The sequence below is a fragment of the Mauremys reevesii genome, linkage group 2, assembly GCF_016161935.1.
Source record: "Mauremys reevesii isolate NIE-2019 linkage group 2, ASM1616193v1, whole genome shotgun sequence".
Taxonomy (NCBI): Eukaryota; Metazoa; Chordata; order Testudines; family Geoemydidae; genus Mauremys; species Mauremys reevesii.
This window is the reverse complement of record NC_052624.1, coordinates 66,879,039-66,897,641: the sequence shown is the minus strand read 5'-3', so window position 1 is coordinate 66,897,641 and position 18,603 is coordinate 66,879,039. Positions and strand designations below refer to the sequence as shown.

Sequence of the window (18,603 nt, the reverse complement as noted above, 5' to 3'; positions counted from 1 at the left end):
TTTTGTTAGCATTGTCATCAGAACTTTGAATCTTGCTTGAATAAATGTTTGAGGATGTTTGTACTTGAAAACAGAGAAAGCTAATAGGAAGAAAAATTCAAGTGCTGCTTCCTGTGTTAGTTGATAACTTAGATAATGGATAAAAGTGGTAGAAGTGTCATTTCAGACTTTATATAAACAAAGAGCCAGTTCCATTATTAAATTAACATTTGAGAACCATCCGTGATTGGGAAAATCCATAGTTTTGGTACAAGTACAGTGTAAATTATGTCTGCATAACGAAATCTGATTCTTAAATGTGCAGTAAGTAAAACCATGCTAATCATCAGAGTCTTTCAGATTTATTTATACAATGTGCTAATGAGCTTCTCTGAACAAATACAAAATATCAAAATGAATAACAGAAATAATTATTAACAAACTTAGCCAATGTTAACTAAAGGGTTGAAAATCTCCACCCAAAAAAGATCTTTAAACCTCTCAGGCAAAACAAAAACAAAAACCTATGTAAATGGATAGACCTTGCAGTAATCCCTGAAGGTCACCCTGAAGGATCAGCAAGGAGAGTGAACTCAGAAGTTGAGGGGTCTTGACATGAAAGGAGAGTCTGTTTCATTTGGGAGTTGAGAGTACCCTGCACTTTGCAGGATGGGGCCCATAAAGTAAAGCTTTCTGCACAAAGGAATTGCAATCTGAGTCAAGTCCTACAGGCAAGATTCTGGCCCACACTAAGGCCCCTTTGCACTGCTTGAGCCAGTAGGATGCCATAAAGCTGCGCTAAAGGGACAGCAAGGGATTCCTCCTGTGTTAAGAATTCTTTGCTTGGGTAAAGGCTTCACTGTGTCACTGTTTTCCAGCTTAGGGGTGTAGAGGGTGAACCAAGGGAGGGAGGGGCATACCTATAACACGCACTGCATCTTGTCAGTACCTGGCTGTCCTATCAAGTCCTTGGGGCTGTTACAAGCCGATGTAACAGAGCAGCCCTGGCATTGCTCTAAGGCCTGGTCTACACTAAGGGCGGGGGTCGAACTAGGGTACGCAAGTTCAGCTACGCGAATAGCGTAGCTGAACTCGAAGTACCCTAGTTCGACTTACTTACCCGTCCAGACGCGGCGGGGTCGAACTCCGCGGCTCCAAGGTCGACTCTGCCACCGCCGTTCGCGGTGGTGGAGTTCCGGAGTCGACCGGAGCGCGCGGGAATTTCGAACTATCGCGTCTTGATTAGACGCGATAGTTCGAACTCGGAGAAGTCAAACTCACCGCGTCGACCCGCGCGGTGAGTATGGACCTGCCCTAAGTTATGCTGGGGAATCGGGGAGCACAATGTTGTCCTTTGTTCTCCCCCAGCCCTAGGAGTAAATATAATAGTATCTTGGTCACGCTGCTACTGAATGGTAAGTGCATTCTGAAAGAGATGTTTCCAACACAACTTTATAAAACTACCATTCAAGTTAATAAATATTTATTGCAGTGCCAGAGTATTAATTTATTATTATAATTAGAGGCAAGATGATAAAGCAAGGTAATACAGTATATTAAAAAAAACTTTGGCTTTGAATAGTTGGCAAATCAGCATTGTTATTAAGTAGCATTACAGTACTTAAGTTGTGAAATGAATGTTTTCTGCTCAGCGGCAAGTGGCTCCTACCATATAACAAGACTGACTCTAAATTTGCTGATAGGTGTGAATGTAGCATTGATAACATGCAACACAGAGCTGTGACTATGTTAAGGTGAACAGGCAAAAACTTGATGAGCAAGAAAACATGAATGTTAAATTACATTGATTTTCTGCAGTGTTGTTGTAGCAGTGTTGGATATTAGAGACAAGATGGGTGAAGTAATATCTTTTATTGTACCAACTTCTGTTGGTGAGAGAGAAAAGCTCTTGAGCTTACACGGAGCTTGAAAGCTTCTGTCTCTCTCACCAACAGAATTTGGTCTAATAAAATATATTTCTTCACCCATGTCTCTTTAAACTACATTGAAACATAATGGTGGTAAAGATTTTACCTGCACATACATGTTATTTGTTTACTAATCTGTTTCCGTGCTGTCCAAGTATCCTTCAAGGATGTAATTCCATCAGAGAACATTTTTAATGAATATTATTTTGAGTAAAATTATTTACGTGAGTAAATTACTAATTTGATAGACTATAGCAGCTCCTGACCGTTCTATTACAGTGCACCATAGGTCAGTAACCCATTAACAAAGTCTCTAACAGACAGTAGTCTTTTGTGTCAATGCAAGTGTAATATGTGCAGTTAGCTGATGTGCACTAAGTACAACTGAAAGTTTTCCTTGGAAGAAACAAATTTCCTTGTATGTTTAAAAATAATATGTTTCTTTTAAGTATCAACAACAGTTGCATTCAAGTTTGATTTAGGAAAATCAGGCAGTTACAGGTGCTTTAGAACGTTTGAAAGTGCAGTACTAACATTTTTCCCGGTTATATAATTAATCCCAAGAGCTTGTTGTTTTAAACAAAATTTGAAAATAAAAGGTTTAAAAGTTTTAGTCTGGAGTTAATATTCATCATCAATTAAAGGTTCGTATGTCTGATTTTTAACTACAGCTATACTGATGGAGCTGCCTTAATATTTATTACTTGAAATGTTTTATACATAGTCTGTATCTTTTTAGGGTGTGTGGATCTTGTTTGCATTTGTTATAGCGGATGTAGTTAATTCTCCTTAAATTTAGATGAGTGGGTGTTTTCTCCTAGCTAATTAAGCAGTGGAAATGGGAAGTATGTGAGACTGGGACATTTCTAAATATTCTGGGAAGTTTATGGATACATCCTGGTTAGGTAGCAGAGAATTTGTTAGTTGATCTTCAGCTTCTGATTCAGATTATTCTGTGTGTGCTTGAAAAGAAGCTTTAGTAGAGTAAGATGTGTTTAAATAGTCTATCTTTGTAAAATATCATTGAAAGCCTGAAGTTCACTAATGGTAACATTTAAACCATGTGGATTGTTTGTGGGTTTTTTAGTATTTGAGTGCTCTTATTAATAAAACCTGAATTTGATTATTTTGGAAGAACTTGTTATTTCCATTAAATGTGTGTTTGATCTTAACACTGTGGTGGTGTTATACCACCAAAATGGAAGCCTTTGCTAGGTGTGCAAATTATTCACTTGGCTAACAAATGAACCTGGACTCTAACCTCACTATCTGTAATACAGTGTCACTGGAAAGTAGAAATATTGTCTTTCTCTACTTCCCAAGGGCAGCTGACCCCCTCCTTGCCAAAGAGGTGAACCCCTTGCCAGCACATGTGACTACAGACTATTACATTAATCTGTTTAGCCGCAGTACCAGCTGCTTGCATGTTTTTAATTATCTTATTAGATGGTAAAACAGTGACCTATGAAATAAAATGAAGGTGAGTATTTTTTAACTTTTTATTTTACAAGCTATTTTTCTAAATTTATTTTCATGATCTAATTGTTACTTTTAGGGAGAGCTATAGATGCAAATATTCATTTTGTCTGTATAGAATCTAACATCTCAAGGACACTTATTTTCTTCAAAGGAGTTTTCGTACATTAATACTGCTAATAATAAAGATGTGGACTGAAAAAGCTCACTTTTCATACTTTTGGGTTGATTAACATATGTTATGATTCTGAGACTTATGACTAATATGCTTAAATAATTTCTGAATAATTTTTTGAATCGTACATGACTGTAATTTCTAGATTCCCAATATATCCCAACAAACCTTATCTTTAGTGGGGACCAATTTCCATGACAACATTTGATCATTCAAAGTTCTGGGATGTGCAGAAACTGTGTGCTCCTCTTTCTGCTGTATGCAGTGTTTTTGTATGTGTGTCAGTTCCAGGATATTAGAGAGACAAGGTCGGTAAGGTAGTATCTTTTATTGGAAGTTGGTTCAGCGATATTACCTCCCCCACCATGTCTCTCTAATATCTTTGGACTGACATGGCTACAACATCAAAATTTTGTGTGTCTAACTAATAAAATATATTACCTCACCCAACTTGTCCCTCTTCTGCTATTATTCAGGCAAAGCGATGATCTGGGTATGAAAAGATGTTGGCACACAATCTTCCTCTTCTTGACAGGCTCTGCTTCTCAGTTGTTTCCTCTCTCCCTGCAGTTTGGTCCTGTTCGCTGAGCGTTTTTCCTGTGCTCCAGCCAGCTTCTGGAATCCCTATGGAGTACACACCAAAGAAAGGAAGCAAGAGAGAGAAGCTGTGTCTCCATTTCTCCATCCCTCTCTAGCTGTCTGTCATAAGGCTAGTTTGCACAGTGCTCCCATCTTATGTACCTCTTTTCTTCCCCCTGCTAAGAAGCAGCTTTCTCCCGTCCTCACAATCATCCTTGGTTGTCTTCACTGATTTTAGTAAAACCACCTGCAGGCAAGAATATGGCTCCTTTCCCTCATGTGGCCAAAGATCTCCCAGAGGAGAGGAAAATGGAGGCAAATCTGGAGCCCTCTGCCATTACAGTTGCCCCTTTTCTCCTCCTGCCTTCTATGTCCTCCATAAAGAACACCAAGAGATTGTTCCTATGTTTTTTCACATAGCTCAGAGTAAAAATTAGAGCAGAAGGCCTACTGGACTCCTATCTTTCTACAAGGAAGTTCCTTTCAGAGCTTCGCTTCCTGTCCACCCTTCTGTTTCCAAGATCAAGGAATCCGGCTATCCCAACTCCACAAAGCTTTCACCTTACCAAGAAACCTGAAATAGATGGCTTCTCAGTTTGGTTCCCTGCTGGCAACAAGGCCTCCCAATTAAGATTTGATTTTGTTTGTAAAACCTCAATCTCTCCTTGTTAGTCCTCTGTTCTGACCCTTTTGAATCATTACATTTGATAGCCTTTGACCTTCTCTTAGTGGAGGTGGCCTGTTTGGTTTCTGTCACTTCATCTCCATGTGTGGGCACTCCAGTTTTGATTTTCTGTGAGGGGAAGGTAACCCTCTGTATCCATCCTGGTTGTCGTCTTATGTGATTTTTCTCTGAATACCAGGAGTCCCTAAAAGGCCCTCTGACATTTCCTGCAGAGAGCTTTGAAGAGTTGCATTCTTCTCTAAATCATTTCAGAAATCCCCTTCCTTTCTCATTATGTTGTGTGCAGCTCTCTCCCATCCTCACAATCCTCCTTGGTTGTCTTCAGTGATATATTTTTTTAAAACCATCTACAGGCAAGAATATGGCTCCTTTTTCTCATGTGGATATGTCTTGTCACTTTTTTTAATCCAGATTCTTTATTCCACGGCTGATCATCTCTATACAAACCTCTTCCTGGCCACTCCAGTAGAGGAATTTCCACCTTTTGAACCAAAAAGGAAGAAGTCTCATTTGAGGCATCTTGTCTAAACACTACTGTGTGGCTCTAACTACTTTAGCAAGCACTCATGGCAGGTGCTTTCTGTTCTTCCTAAGTAGTGGAGCTCCTCTTTATTTTCTGGGAAGCAGAGAAGGTAGTGCAGGCCTCCACTGTAGTTGCCCTTTTGGGTACAGGACATGGGTAAGTGGTTAGAAATAGGAGGGTGAGTGCAAACTAACATGCTTGAGAAGTTCTCAACTGGAGATCAGAGCTTATGAGAAGAATTGGGTGCCAAAATCATCTTTATCCACAAGGGATCCTTGAGAGTTTGATGGTAAAAGGAGAAAAAACAAGGACTGGCATTGCCTTCCTCACATCCCCAAAAAGCATTTTTACATTTTAATTTTTTCGTACAGGAAAAGTACAGTGTACACAGGTGTCATAGTATTGTGAGACTGTGTTTTTCATGAATTATTCAGTTGTTCACTATGTGCACCCAGTAAATGAGTCCCTAGTATCTGATCATGTTGAATCAGGGTCCATCACTGAGTTTAGTTTTCTGGTTCAAAAAAGAGCTGATAAAAACATGGAAACTGTTGGCTCCATAAGAAGAATGTAATAGTTGGCTTGTAAACATCTGGCAAAGGGTATTCCTTTCCCTATCTTTCATTTCCCCATATTAATTAAATTACACTACTTTTTTCCATTAAAGTTTGGTTTCCTCTCCCACTCTGATTTCAGACACGTCAGTGAAATGGGTCTGTTCATGAAACACCAGTTCAGCAGTTTTCAGGGACATTGGTTGAAACTATTTGTACCCGTAAGAAAGCCATCAATAAGGCATTCTTGGTGGAAGGTGTCTGGGTGAAATCTCTAAGGCTATGTCTACACTGCAATTAAAAACCCACAGGTGGCCTGTGCCAGCTGACTCAGATTTGTGGGGCTTGAGCTAAGGGGCTGTTTAATTCTGGTCTAAATGTTCAGGCTCAGGCTAGAGACCAAGCTCTAGGGAACTGCAAGGTGAGAGGGTCCCAGAGCTTGGGCTACAGCTGACCCCCAAACATCTACACCTCAATTAAACAGCCCCTTAGCCCCAGTTAGCTGGGCTGGGCCGGGCCAGCTGTGGGTGTCTCATTGCAATGTAGACATACCTTAAGTGCTCCTGTAATGTAAGTAAATAAGAAAGGTGCTCAGCTGTGGAAGTCTGACACAAGAAGTCAGAATGAATTCAGGTCTTTCTTTGTTTAGTGAGCACTTCAAGTCCCATCTCTTTGCACCAGCCTCATCTTAGTAAGAGATGGTGATAAATACACAAACAACATCGAAGGGTGGAACAGAGAACTTTGTCCTTACAAGGATCAAGCTGAAGCTAAATATTATGATGAATGTCTCAATATAGAAATAAAATGCAGTAGATATCAATACACCTTTTGCCTAAAATTGTAGCAGACAGTCCACTGAGAAGAGTGACCAAGGAAATAGCACCTAGTTTGACACACGAACCTGGTATAACATTGGTTGGAAACAATATAACTTACTGATGATTTTTAGATATAAATAGTACCGCTAGATGTACAGGTATGATTTAGATAAACCATAGAACATACTGCAAAGAGGTCCTTTGGTTATCATAGATACAAATGACATTTTCTTAATTGGCAAAATATATTCCAGTTGTTGATCTACTGTATGCACACAGTAACCACAGTGGTTAAATGTACTTTATGTGAGTGAAAAACATTGCACTGGTTGCTAAAATGTTCCTAAACCCTAGCAAAATTAAAAACCACAATAATAGAATTACTGTTTGTTCTGAAATCTGAAGGAGGAGACACCTGTGGTAAGAGGAGGGAACAGAAAATGCATTTAACTGATAAACATCATCTTCCAAAACACAGTTTAATGAAAGGGTTTTGATGAAGAACAAAAACTGTAAATAAGCTGCATAGCATTTGGGGTCAGTCTTGTCCTATTTGCAGAATTTAAAAAAAAATGTTCTAATTTATAGTAAGCACCACCAGTCTTTTAATCTTTTTAAAATAAATAAATAAATAAACTATGTGCATTAATGTCATTGTCATGGGATTTAAAACTTTTTATAAATCCCCCATATCCTACACAGTCTGACAACTGTTCATTACTAAAAAGAGCATGAATTAAAATATTTATTAAAAGTTCTTAAGCACAGCAGGTCTAAGTAATGCAGTATCAGGATTCCTTTAAAACTCAAAGCTCAAATCATCTTTGTGCCAGTGTGACTGAAATTGACAGATAAATGGCACTACAATCTTCTTGGTGTTGAGTTGCACATTTTCAGATCTTAATCATACTGGCGTTTGCTCCTTGGAGAGGAAAACTAGTCCATAAGGTTCTTAGTGACCTAAAAGCAAGAACATCTGCTGCAGAACCATGAGTGAGTTGTTGGCTGACTTTAGCAGCAAGGGAGCCTGCAGATGATCAATTCCTTTCTCAGCACTAGGTGTCATTGCAGCCACTAGGATTTTAAATGGGGGAGTATTGTGTTACAAGTTGCAACAGAACTACTGCAGCTTACCCAAGATAACTTGGTTTTCATATAGATTCTGCTGAAAGTAAATAGGATTAGTAATTTCATTTTGCTAAAGAAACTACATTGCTGAAGTTATATGTAAGGTATATAAAAGAGCTGAGAACTGATTAGTTTTAGTCCAAACAGTTTGAACAGAAATTTTTCCAAAACTAGTGTAAAACTGAAATAATTCTGAAAAGCAATGAGCATCATCTTTGCAACATAAGAATGCCTTGAATTTAACCTGCTGAACTAATCTGAACTAATAGGGAAAAAATAGAATATTTGTTTCATGAAATCACTAAGTCACTTGGACATGATGATGGTGTCAAAATAAATAGATTTGCAGAGAGAGAGAGAGAGGACATTTTTATGTCTTTCTAACCAATAAGAGTGCAATATGCTCATGAACTAAAACAAGTTGTAATTGAGTCACCCTGCATGTCCTCATAGTCAGTTGCATAAATGTTTTGAAATTGTAAATGTGTGTAAACACTTTTTTAAAACTCTTGTAATGAGATATCTCTGATGCAAGATAACTCTTTCCTGATGATTCTTCTGTGCCCTAGTTACACCAGTGCAGACTATCTCTAGTGAGGCAGGTGTCAACAAAGAGAAATATAGAAATGTTGGTACCCTCTAGCAGCACAGTTGCACCTCCACCCTTCCTGTGTGACTCTCTCTTTAGCTTGATGATTGTCAGAGCTGTAACTTTTAACTTTCATTATTAGCATCTACAAAACACTACAATTTTAGACCATCTCGAAAAGCAGGTGTTTGTAGTGGTATAACAAGGGGACATAAGGGAAGTACTTGGGGCCTGGCTAATAGTTTACTAGTAGATATAAATACAAGAAGTGGGAAACAACAAATCTAATGTTAGACCTATTTGTTGCCTGAATATTAACTTAGGAGAACTAGTACATGGTACCTGGAGGACTCACTAATTAAAAAAATGACTGTGCAATGCTAATAAAAAGTGTGCAAGGTCCTCCAAGTGGTGACCTCACACAGCTTATTAAAATGGCTTCTGTTCCAGAGGACTGGAGGGTAGCAAAGATGGTACCTTTATTTACAAAGGGCTCTAAGGGTGATCTGGGGAATTAGACAGGCAAGCCTTATATCTGTAAATGGCAAGTTGGTTGAAAAAAAATAATCCCCTGTAACACCATGCTATAATAGGGTCTAGCCAGCACATTTTGTGTCAATCAAAATCGTGTCTCTCTAATCACTTGAAATTCTTTGTGTCAATAAATTAATGGATAAAGGAGAAGCAGTGATTATGACTTATTTCCTTTCAAATGATTTGAAAAAATCCATTAACAGAGGCTTCTTTAGCTAAGTAGTCATGAGGTGAGAGACAGTATTGTCATGGATCAAAAACTGGCTGGGATGTAGAAAACAAAGACTAGGATTAAATGGTACATTTTCTTCTTGACAGGTTTCTCAAGGTCCCCTACTAGTTTCAATGCTGCCAGTTATATTAATGATCTGGAAAGGGGAGTGAGCAGTGAGGTAGCAAAATTTACAGATATGACCAAGTTATTTAGGTTAGTGAGGACCAGTGGGGACTGAGTAACTTCAGAGGAGCCTAACCAAACTAGGTTAATCGGCAACACGGTGAAGTTCAATGCTGATAAATGCAAAGAGGAAAAAAATGAATCTACTTGTATCCCTTACGTGGTTCTAACTAACTTTCCTGAGTGGATACTGCTCTTTGAGCATCCTCAATGAACACCTCTACTCAATGTGCAACTGCAGGCAAAAAAACCCAAACAAGATGTTAGGATGTACAAGGAATGGGATGAAGAGCAAAACAGAAAATATTACAATGCATTATAGAAATCAGTGGTGTGGCCTCATCTGGAATATCAGCATAGTACTGGCACCCCAGTCTCAAAAAGGATATTGCTGGGGGTTCAGAGAAGGGCAACGTGATTTGATTGATATGGGGCATGGAAAAACCCTCATAACAGACTGGAAAAAGTTCTGATTATTTGCCTTAGAAAGGAGATGAATAAGAGGGGTCATGATAAAAGCATATTAAATAATGAGTGATATAGAGAAAGTAGATCAGGAGCTTCTGTTCTCCTTGTCTAATAACACAAGAAGGAAGAGGCATTCAATTAAATCAAAAGGTGGCAAATTAAAAACTTACTTTTACACATTGTGTAATTAGGCTGTGTAACTCACTGCCACATCCCTATCTCATTGCCACATGTCACTAAGGCCAAGATCTTCGGAAGATTTAAAAGGAGATTGTACATATACCTCTACCCCAATATAATGCGACCCGATATAACACAAATTCGGATATAATGCAGTAAAGCAGTGCTTGGGGGGGGGTGCTGTACACTCCGATGGATCAAAGCAAGTTCGATATAACGCGGTTTCACCTATAACACGGTAAGATTTTTTTTGGTTCCCGAGAACAGCGTTATATCGAGGTAGAGGTGTATATATAGTTAACAAGAATATCCAAAGTCTTATAGTTTAATGCTAACAAATTTTTGAAGGGATATTAAACCTCATACTTCAGAGCTAAAGACAACTTCTAACTATTAGAGATCAGAATAATACCTGTTTGGGATGAGGGTAGCAAATTACCCCACATCTGTCTCCTGCAGGTTTCTCTGAAGCATCTGGTGTTGGCCATTGTATTAGGATACTAGATGAACTACAGGTCTGATCCATTATGGCAGGTTCCTGTGCTTATCAGTTGATGAATTTCCCTGTCCTGACTAGGTGGTTGAAAAGGCTTTAGTAGAATGAGCTTAGATCTTGACAGGAGAAGAGACAGCATCCTCCTTGGAGCTTATTTGGTCATTATTGCTTCTGTCATCTTTTGTCATGTTATCTAAGATTTGCAGAACAGTTAAATATAGCTTGAAACATAGTACCACCCACAGACTTCCTGCCTGACCTTGGACAGATTGCTCTGTTTCCCTTTGCCACAGTTTTCCCATCTGTAAAAATGAGATTTCTGTACCTCATAGGCTTAATATATTGATGTTTATGAAGAGTTCTGATACCACAGTGATTGCTGTAGAAAAGCGTATACAAAAAAAAAGCACTCAGCTATACAAGTCTTCTGGCAGTGGACTTGTGGTTATTACTTAAATGAGGAGAACTAGCAATGCAATGTCATGATGATGAAAAGTACAGCTTTCTTACTAGTCATTGGAATTCTCAGAGATCTTGCCTCCAAGGTCCTCACTTGCTTTCTCTCCTACCTCAGTTATAAAGAGTATCTGTCTCTCTTCCATGCAGGAACTAGGGACGAATGTGCCATGCACCTCTCTTCTCTCATGGTCTCTGCAGCTCTTTCTCAGAGCAATGGGATTTTCTGAGTGCTTAGCACTTTAAGTGCCTAAATGGGGATCATATAAGTACCTTCGGTAGATAAATGAGACCTGGGTTCTTTGGGAAATCTGGCTTTGAATCTTGAACCTTGCTGCCATGGGGATTAATATGACTTCATAGTGGACCCAAGATTTTCTCCGCATGCTATATCTGTGTGGAACTTCTGGACAGAGCAGGAAAAATAATTGTATTTTCCAAGCAAAAACAGTCACTAGTCCAGATGGGGAAAGTGATGCTTGAGGGTGAATAAACTATCTTTGTTTCAGGTTTGTTTTGCTCTACATGCTTGTTGAGTGGTCCTCAAAAATACCGTTCTTTTGATTTTTCCCATTTTTGTGCAGTAAATGCCTGTACTTTCATCACATTGCTTTCTGCTACTTCCCCTTTTTAAAATGCCATTTTATGCTGTCATAAATAAAACAAATTCTGTGTGTTTCTTGGATGCATGCAGGAGCTGTATGTTTGACCAGAGCTGTTGCTTTCATTTAAATGTAAATATTACATTTAGATATTCAGATTTTCTCATCAATAATGACCTCAAATTGCAGAGCATAAGGCACAATAATTAGGGAAATCATTTAGTCTGACAGCATATAACATCAATAACTTGTTGCTTCATTGGGTGCTTGAGGAGGTTGAGTTGGGGTCTCAACACATTTAAATAAAAACATTTTAAATAAGTAAACTGAATAAAAATGGCAAATCAGGTTTACTGGGCCCAGGTACATTGTGCTATTTCACGTCTTTTTTTTTCTGACAGTAACAGCAGTGCTTAAATGTTCTTTTAACCCATTTCTTTGGGGGTCATTCTGCTGGGGATCCTTTTTTTCCCCACTTGAGTAGTGACCCAGAGCAGGGAACCAGACTGGGAGATAGACCATGATCTGGAATCTAAGTGTAAATGCTTGAATCCCAACAGTAGTGTTATAATATCCTCTCCTGGGCTACAGTACTGTGTGTAACATTTGTTATCTGAATATTGTTTTAAGGATTAAACTGTTGTGCTTCATAATGAAAAAAAAATCTTTAAAAATAAGTTTAAAATATTTCCAGATACAGGAAGCAGAAGAGCTATGTACAGTTCTTAATTGCCTTTTAGATAGTATGAGTTCCCTCATTACCTGTGATTTAAGCTAAAAATGAAGTAATTATAGATAACAGTGTTTATCTGGTTGATCTTGGCACCTGCAGTCCTAATGCTCAAGCTTTTCCCATTTTGCTGATGTTCCTAATTTCCACCTCTTATACTTCCACTGATTTTAATGCCTGGTGTCCAATATTGAATACTATACTGTGTAAAGGCTCCTTGTTGTAGCTAGTAGACTTCCTAGGACATGTGTTCATGTAAATCAACAGGATCATAGAACAGTCCTATTTTTGGATACAATGTCCTACAACAGTTACCTGATGTGGATTAGTAGGATTTCGACTCTCCCTTCCTCTTTCTCCTTTTGGTCTATCTGATTAGAACTCATTTATTTCATAGTGTCTTTGGGTAGGCTCAAACCACATTCTTTAGCATTTTGATGTCCATATATTTTACTTCAGGTTTTCCATTATTTTATAGATCTGGAGTCAGCAGATGATCTGGGAGCTGCTGGCATAAGAGCTAAGCTTTATTCATTGAAAAGTCTCCTTTTCAGCTCCCCTTCCAGAACTACAACAGCCAAACCGCGTCCTCTTCAGAATAGTAGAAAATCGTTATTCAATAAACGCCAGAATTACTTACCAGAACAAAATATTCTTATCCTTCTCTGTTTTGGCTCCTAATTACATCGTTTGGAGTGGATTTCAGAGAAATAATTCCTCTCTGAGACTTTGCAGTCTCCTGCTACTCTGCCATCCCAGTGATGCAGAAAAGGCAAAGAGGGTAACATTTCTTTTTCAGAAGCACCTAAGTGACATAGAAACAAAGTACCATTGACTTTTAATACGTTTTAAGCTTATGCCAAGGCCACTTACAAAAATGGGGCTTAGGAGTCTAAGTCACTTAGGCCAGCATGTGTGTGAATTTTACCCAGAGTGCCTAGGTCAAACCTATAAACTTATAGACTTTTAAGATCAGAAGGGACCATGCTGATCATTGCAGGCCACAGAACCTCACTCACTCCTGAAATAGAAGTAAAATTCTGCCCATTATTCTCCCTCCTTTCCTACAAGGTATAGTACTTTCTTTTCCCTTTAAGTGTTACAGAGCCACTCAATTCACCCCAGCTCGGGAAAGGATCACACTGGATCCCTCCTTCACACCTGTATCTCAGTCAAGTGGCAGGGTATGTCAGGCTGTCCCTGTAGTTCAGCAGCCATGGATAAAATGGAGCTGCTCCTACTATCTGAGTGGACTCCACCTTCTTGTGGTGTGAATTCCATCTCCTGGGGCAGCTTAATGAGAAAAGTAGTTTCAGCTGCTGGCACGTTCAGTTTCATCTTAGCAACCACTGTTGCTGACCATGGTACTTACAATGCTTCTGCTCCCCTTCCAGCTGCACATAGGCAGTGGGAAGATGGTGCAGCTGCTGCTGCTTAGGCCTCAGCCGAGCAAGCCAATGTCGTAAGGATTTCTGATCCTTAATTTCCAAAAGGGTAAGTCATCTTTTTATTCATTATGGGGCCTAGTGATTGTTCCTTCAAGCTCAGCAACCAAGCAGTAGGACCACACAGAACATGCTACAATGGTTTTCACAGTGAAGAGCAGCTTCTCCTGTGGGTCACAGCAGTCTTTAACAAAAGTCTTTCCTTTTGGGTCCAGGCACTTACGCTCAGATTTCAGGTCATTGTGTGGATCCCATGTTAGTTCTCCTCCAAGGGGAAAGATAATCTCCCAGAGGTTAATAAATGGGTATCGGAGAGATGGGCAGAGGAAACCCTTGAGCAGTGATATGAGAGCAGTCCCCCTGATCAATCAATTTTGAGTTCTTTGAGGCAGCCCAACATTTCACAGTCCCTGTCTGGCTCAGACCATCAGCAAATAAACAAAAAGCACATGGGAATTATTTGAAGGACGAAGCTTCCATTGCTTTCCAAATTATTGGGTACTAAGGGAAAAATACAAGAATACACTTAAATATTTTAAAGATTTGAACAGGAGTCAGGAAAAAGGAACACAATGAGGCAACAGAAGATTTTTTTTTTCTTCTGGACCCTTTTTTTGGAATTTCCAGCTAAACCACAGTAAGCACAAGCAAGGCACATCACCTTTTTGGCTGCAAAGATGCTAGGGTCACTATCTCAGTTACAGTGAGGTACAGTGATTCCCACAGGTGGGTGGAATTTCAAAAGAACCCACAATTTAAAAAAAGCAATGAGCTTACACAGGTCCATGCAAGGTACACCTGTGGATTCATTTATTCTGGGATACCCCTCTAGAAGATAACCTGTACATGTGGTCATGGCCATTGAAGGCTCATCTCCAGAAGAAAATGCCTTGTACCCTGAGCATTTTGCCGTAGGATACTTTTTACTTGATTAGTGGATAAGATCATTCAGGTCCTCCAGAAGATGGGCATTTACCTTTCTTCATCCAAATAGAGTAGGTGAGAAAAATAGGTGTAGAAGACACAGGATCAGAGGAGTCCACTTAGGCATGGTACCTACTCCTTTTCCACATATACCTTTTCCAAGTGGGGAAGCATGGGATAGGCACTTCAGTTTTGTGAACAAGACACCTCTCCTTGCTTCATGGGATAGGTATTTAGAAATAATCAGTAATTGATTCTTGCTACAACCCAGTATCTCGGGTACCTAATTGTTTGATCCACTGACATCTGATATCTTCTGAAAAAAAATCTGCTTTAAAGAAGGCATTTGTCTCCTCCTGCAGATTCATAGAATTAGAGTCACGAAATGTAGGCCTGGAAGGGACTTCTAGAGATCATCACATCCAGAGCCCTGTGTTGTGGCAGCACCAAGTAAACCTAGATCATCCCTGGCAGGTATTTGTCCAACCTGTTCTTAAGCATCTCCAGTGATGGGGATTCCACAACCTCACTGAAAAGCCTATTCCAGAGCCCAACTGTCTTTATAATTAGAAAGTTTCTTCTAATATCTTAACATAAATCTCTCTTGCTGCATATTAAGCTCATTACTTCTTATCCTACCCTCAGTGGGCATGGCGAACAATTGAACACTGTCCTCTTTATAACAGCCCTTAACATATTTAAAGACGATTACTAGCTTTCCCCTCAGTCATCTTTTATTAGCCCAGTTTTTTAACCTTTCCTCATAGGTCAAGTTTTCTAAACCTTTTATCATTTTTGTTGCTCTCCTCTGAGCACACTCCAATTTGTCCACATCTTTCTTGAAGTGTGGTGCCCAGAATTGGACACAGTACTCCAGCTGAGGCCTCACCAGAACTGAGTAGAGTGGGATAATTCTTCTTGTGTCTTACATAGGACACTCCTGTTCCTACATCTCAGAATATTAGCCTCTTTCACAGCTGCATCACATTGCTGAGAAATATTTACTTTGTGATCCATTTATAATCTCCCCCCCGAACCTTTTCAGCTGTTATTCAGTCTAGCCAGTTTATTCCCAAAATGGGAACTCAGTGTGTGGTTGTGTTTGATTTTTCCTTCCTATATGAAGTACTTTGCACTTGTCTTTTTTTAATTTCATCGTGTTAATTTCAGGCTGATTCTCTAATTTGTCAAAGTTGCTTGGAGGACAGGATTAGAATTCAAAAGTGCTTGCAACCCCTCCCAATCTAATGTCATCTTCAGATTTTTAAAGCACACTCTCCACTCCATTAGCGAAGTCATTAATGAAAATATTGAATAGTATTGGACCCAGGACTGACCCCTGCGTGCCTCCACTTATATGCACCCTACCAGTTTGACAGCGAACCATTGATATCTATTCTTTTAATACAGCCGTTCAACTAGTTGTGTACCCACCTTATAGTAATTTAACCTAGATCACATTTTTCTAGTGTGGTTATGAGAATGTTATGTGGGACTATGTGAAAAGCTTTATTAAAATGAAGATATACCAAATCTACAGTTGCCCTTTATCCACTAGACCAGTAACCCAGTCAAAGATGATTTCTAAGAGTTCATTGTTCTTTCTTGTAACTTAGAGAGTATGCGTGAATGGAGCAAGCTGGAATCTAAAAATCCTTTTCATGCATATGAAAACACTTTATATTCAAGAGGGTAATACAGGTGTCAAAGAATAGAGAAGAGAAAGAGAACTGAGGTGTCTAAGGGAGAGAAGCTGACTCCTTCAGCCACCTGCAGACTAAGCTTTCATTCCGGAGATCTGCCTCCCTTCCCATTCATGAGCATAGAGTACTTTTTCACATGAAAGTAATGCAGCCATCCCAAATTCACTCCAATAATACTTTTATGCCACACATTTGCCATTAAAGATGCAGTCAAAAGCAAGGTAAGAAATGTAGAAGTTAAGGTTCTATAAGTAACATTATTTCAGCTGCATGTTTTCTAATGTAAACTTCAAAATATGACCACTAATATATTAGGCTACACATTTAACCCATTAAGCAGGAATATTAAATACAAAATATGTGCAAGACAGCCTAAATATTAAATTTTGCATTTTCCTTTATTTTAATTATGCAATCCAAATGTTGTATCAACACATGCTTTTGCATTTAATTTTCTAGTATGATATAAAACAATTGCTTCTGCTTATTAATGGTTTAAATCAGGGATCGGCAACCTTTCAGAAGTGATGTGCCAAGTCTTCATTTATTCACTCTAATTGAAGGTTTTGTGTGCCAGTAATACATTTTAACGTTTTTAGAAGGTCTCTTTCTATAAGTCTATAATATATAAGTAAACTATTGTTGTATGTAAAGTAAATAAGGTTTTTAAAATGTTTAAGAAACTTCATTTAAAATTATATTAAAATGCCAATCCCCCGAACCGGTGGCCAGGACCTGGGCAGCGTGAGTGCCACAGAAAATCAGCTTGCGTGCCATAGGTTGGCACCCAGGCCATAGGTTGCCTACCCCTGGTTCAAATGGTTCCAATTGGCTCTTGAAGTTCACACCTCAGTGAAGCAAATGGGGTGTGTAGACCTGAGTTCCAATCTTCATTGCTCATTTCATTTTGACTTGCAAATTTTCTGCAAACTTGGGTTAACGAAGCACCTGTGTGTGAGTTTACTATGTGGAGGATACATCATCTTTGAAGGAAATCTTTTAAAAAATCTTTTTTTAAAAATGAAAGCTAAATATTTGCTGAATATTGTAGAATGTCGCCAATATAGTAAATAGCCCGAAAATTGTGGGATTTATGTTTTTTTTTTTTAAAACACCGTATCTTCTTCAGTCTCTGATTTAAAGCTAGTTTTCCTGGCTTATTTTGTGTTAAATTCCAAATAAATGTTAAATTTCCATCATGTAAAATGTCTGAGCAGCGACCTCTGTGCATGCCTGGCTGGTCAAAGAGCATTGTTGAGTGATGTCCAGCGGGGGCAGAACTTCGTTAACTTCTGCTGTTGAGTGTGCTCAGAGTAATTTTTGCAGTTGCTTATAACTTCCAAACAGGGTGTGGATTCTGTACTTGCCAGATTTCAGCTTCAGCGGTTTTACTGTAGGCCTGTTGAAAACGTGTCTTCAGAATTTAGTTACACAGAGAAAAATATATCATTTCCACTGTAGTAACTCAGACTGTTGAAGTCATTTTGCTCAAATTTTCCAAAATAACTTAGGCAGAGAGCAAGCCTAGAAATTTTCAGCCCAAAAGCAGAGGAATGTTTTGGAAGTTTTACTGATATGTGAAATCTAAGTTATAGTGAGACTTTAAAAAAAAAAATAGCTGCTGTAAAGCCGTCACCGCTGGCAACTTCTGTAATAAACATATTGGGACAGATTCTGTTCTCAGTTACACTTGCCTACCTCTGCACTAACTCAGCTGACGTTAGGGTGACCAGACAGCAAATGTGAAAATGGGTACAGGGGGTGGGGGGTAACAGGAGCCTATATAAGGAAAAGACCCAAAAATCAGGATTGTCCCTATAAAATCGGGACATCTGGTCACCCTAGCTGACATGGCCATGTCAGTGCAGAGTAATTAAGTGAATATAATTCATTTTAAAACTGTAACTGACACCAGCATCTGACCCAGTGTGTATATAATAAGCTCTGCTTGGCAGCTGTTATAATGGTATCAGTGATGCTACAAAACTGGTTAGGAAAGGAAATGAAAAATACTGTATCCAGTAGAAACCACAGGGGAATTTAGGTAGGCAGAATACTGTAGTTACCCATGTTTAAATTTAAATGGGGGCCAGATTCTCCCTTAAACTCTGTCTACTTTACACTACACATCCAGCACAAAGCAGCCCTGAAGCCAGAATAGCCAGCCTAGAAGCAAGAGCCTCTGGTATAGACAGGGCTGGCTCTAGGCACTAGCGCTCCAAGCATGTGCT

At 39.1% G+C, this 18,603-nt stretch overlaps 1 protein-coding gene across 11 annotated transcripts in view; it reads left to right on the top strand.

Moving 5' to 3' along the window:
• Positions 1–18,603, top strand: part of TBC1D5 (TBC1 domain family member 5) — a 487,219-nt gene that overhangs the window by 238,073 nt on the left and 230,543 nt on the right. The window lies entirely within an intron of this gene.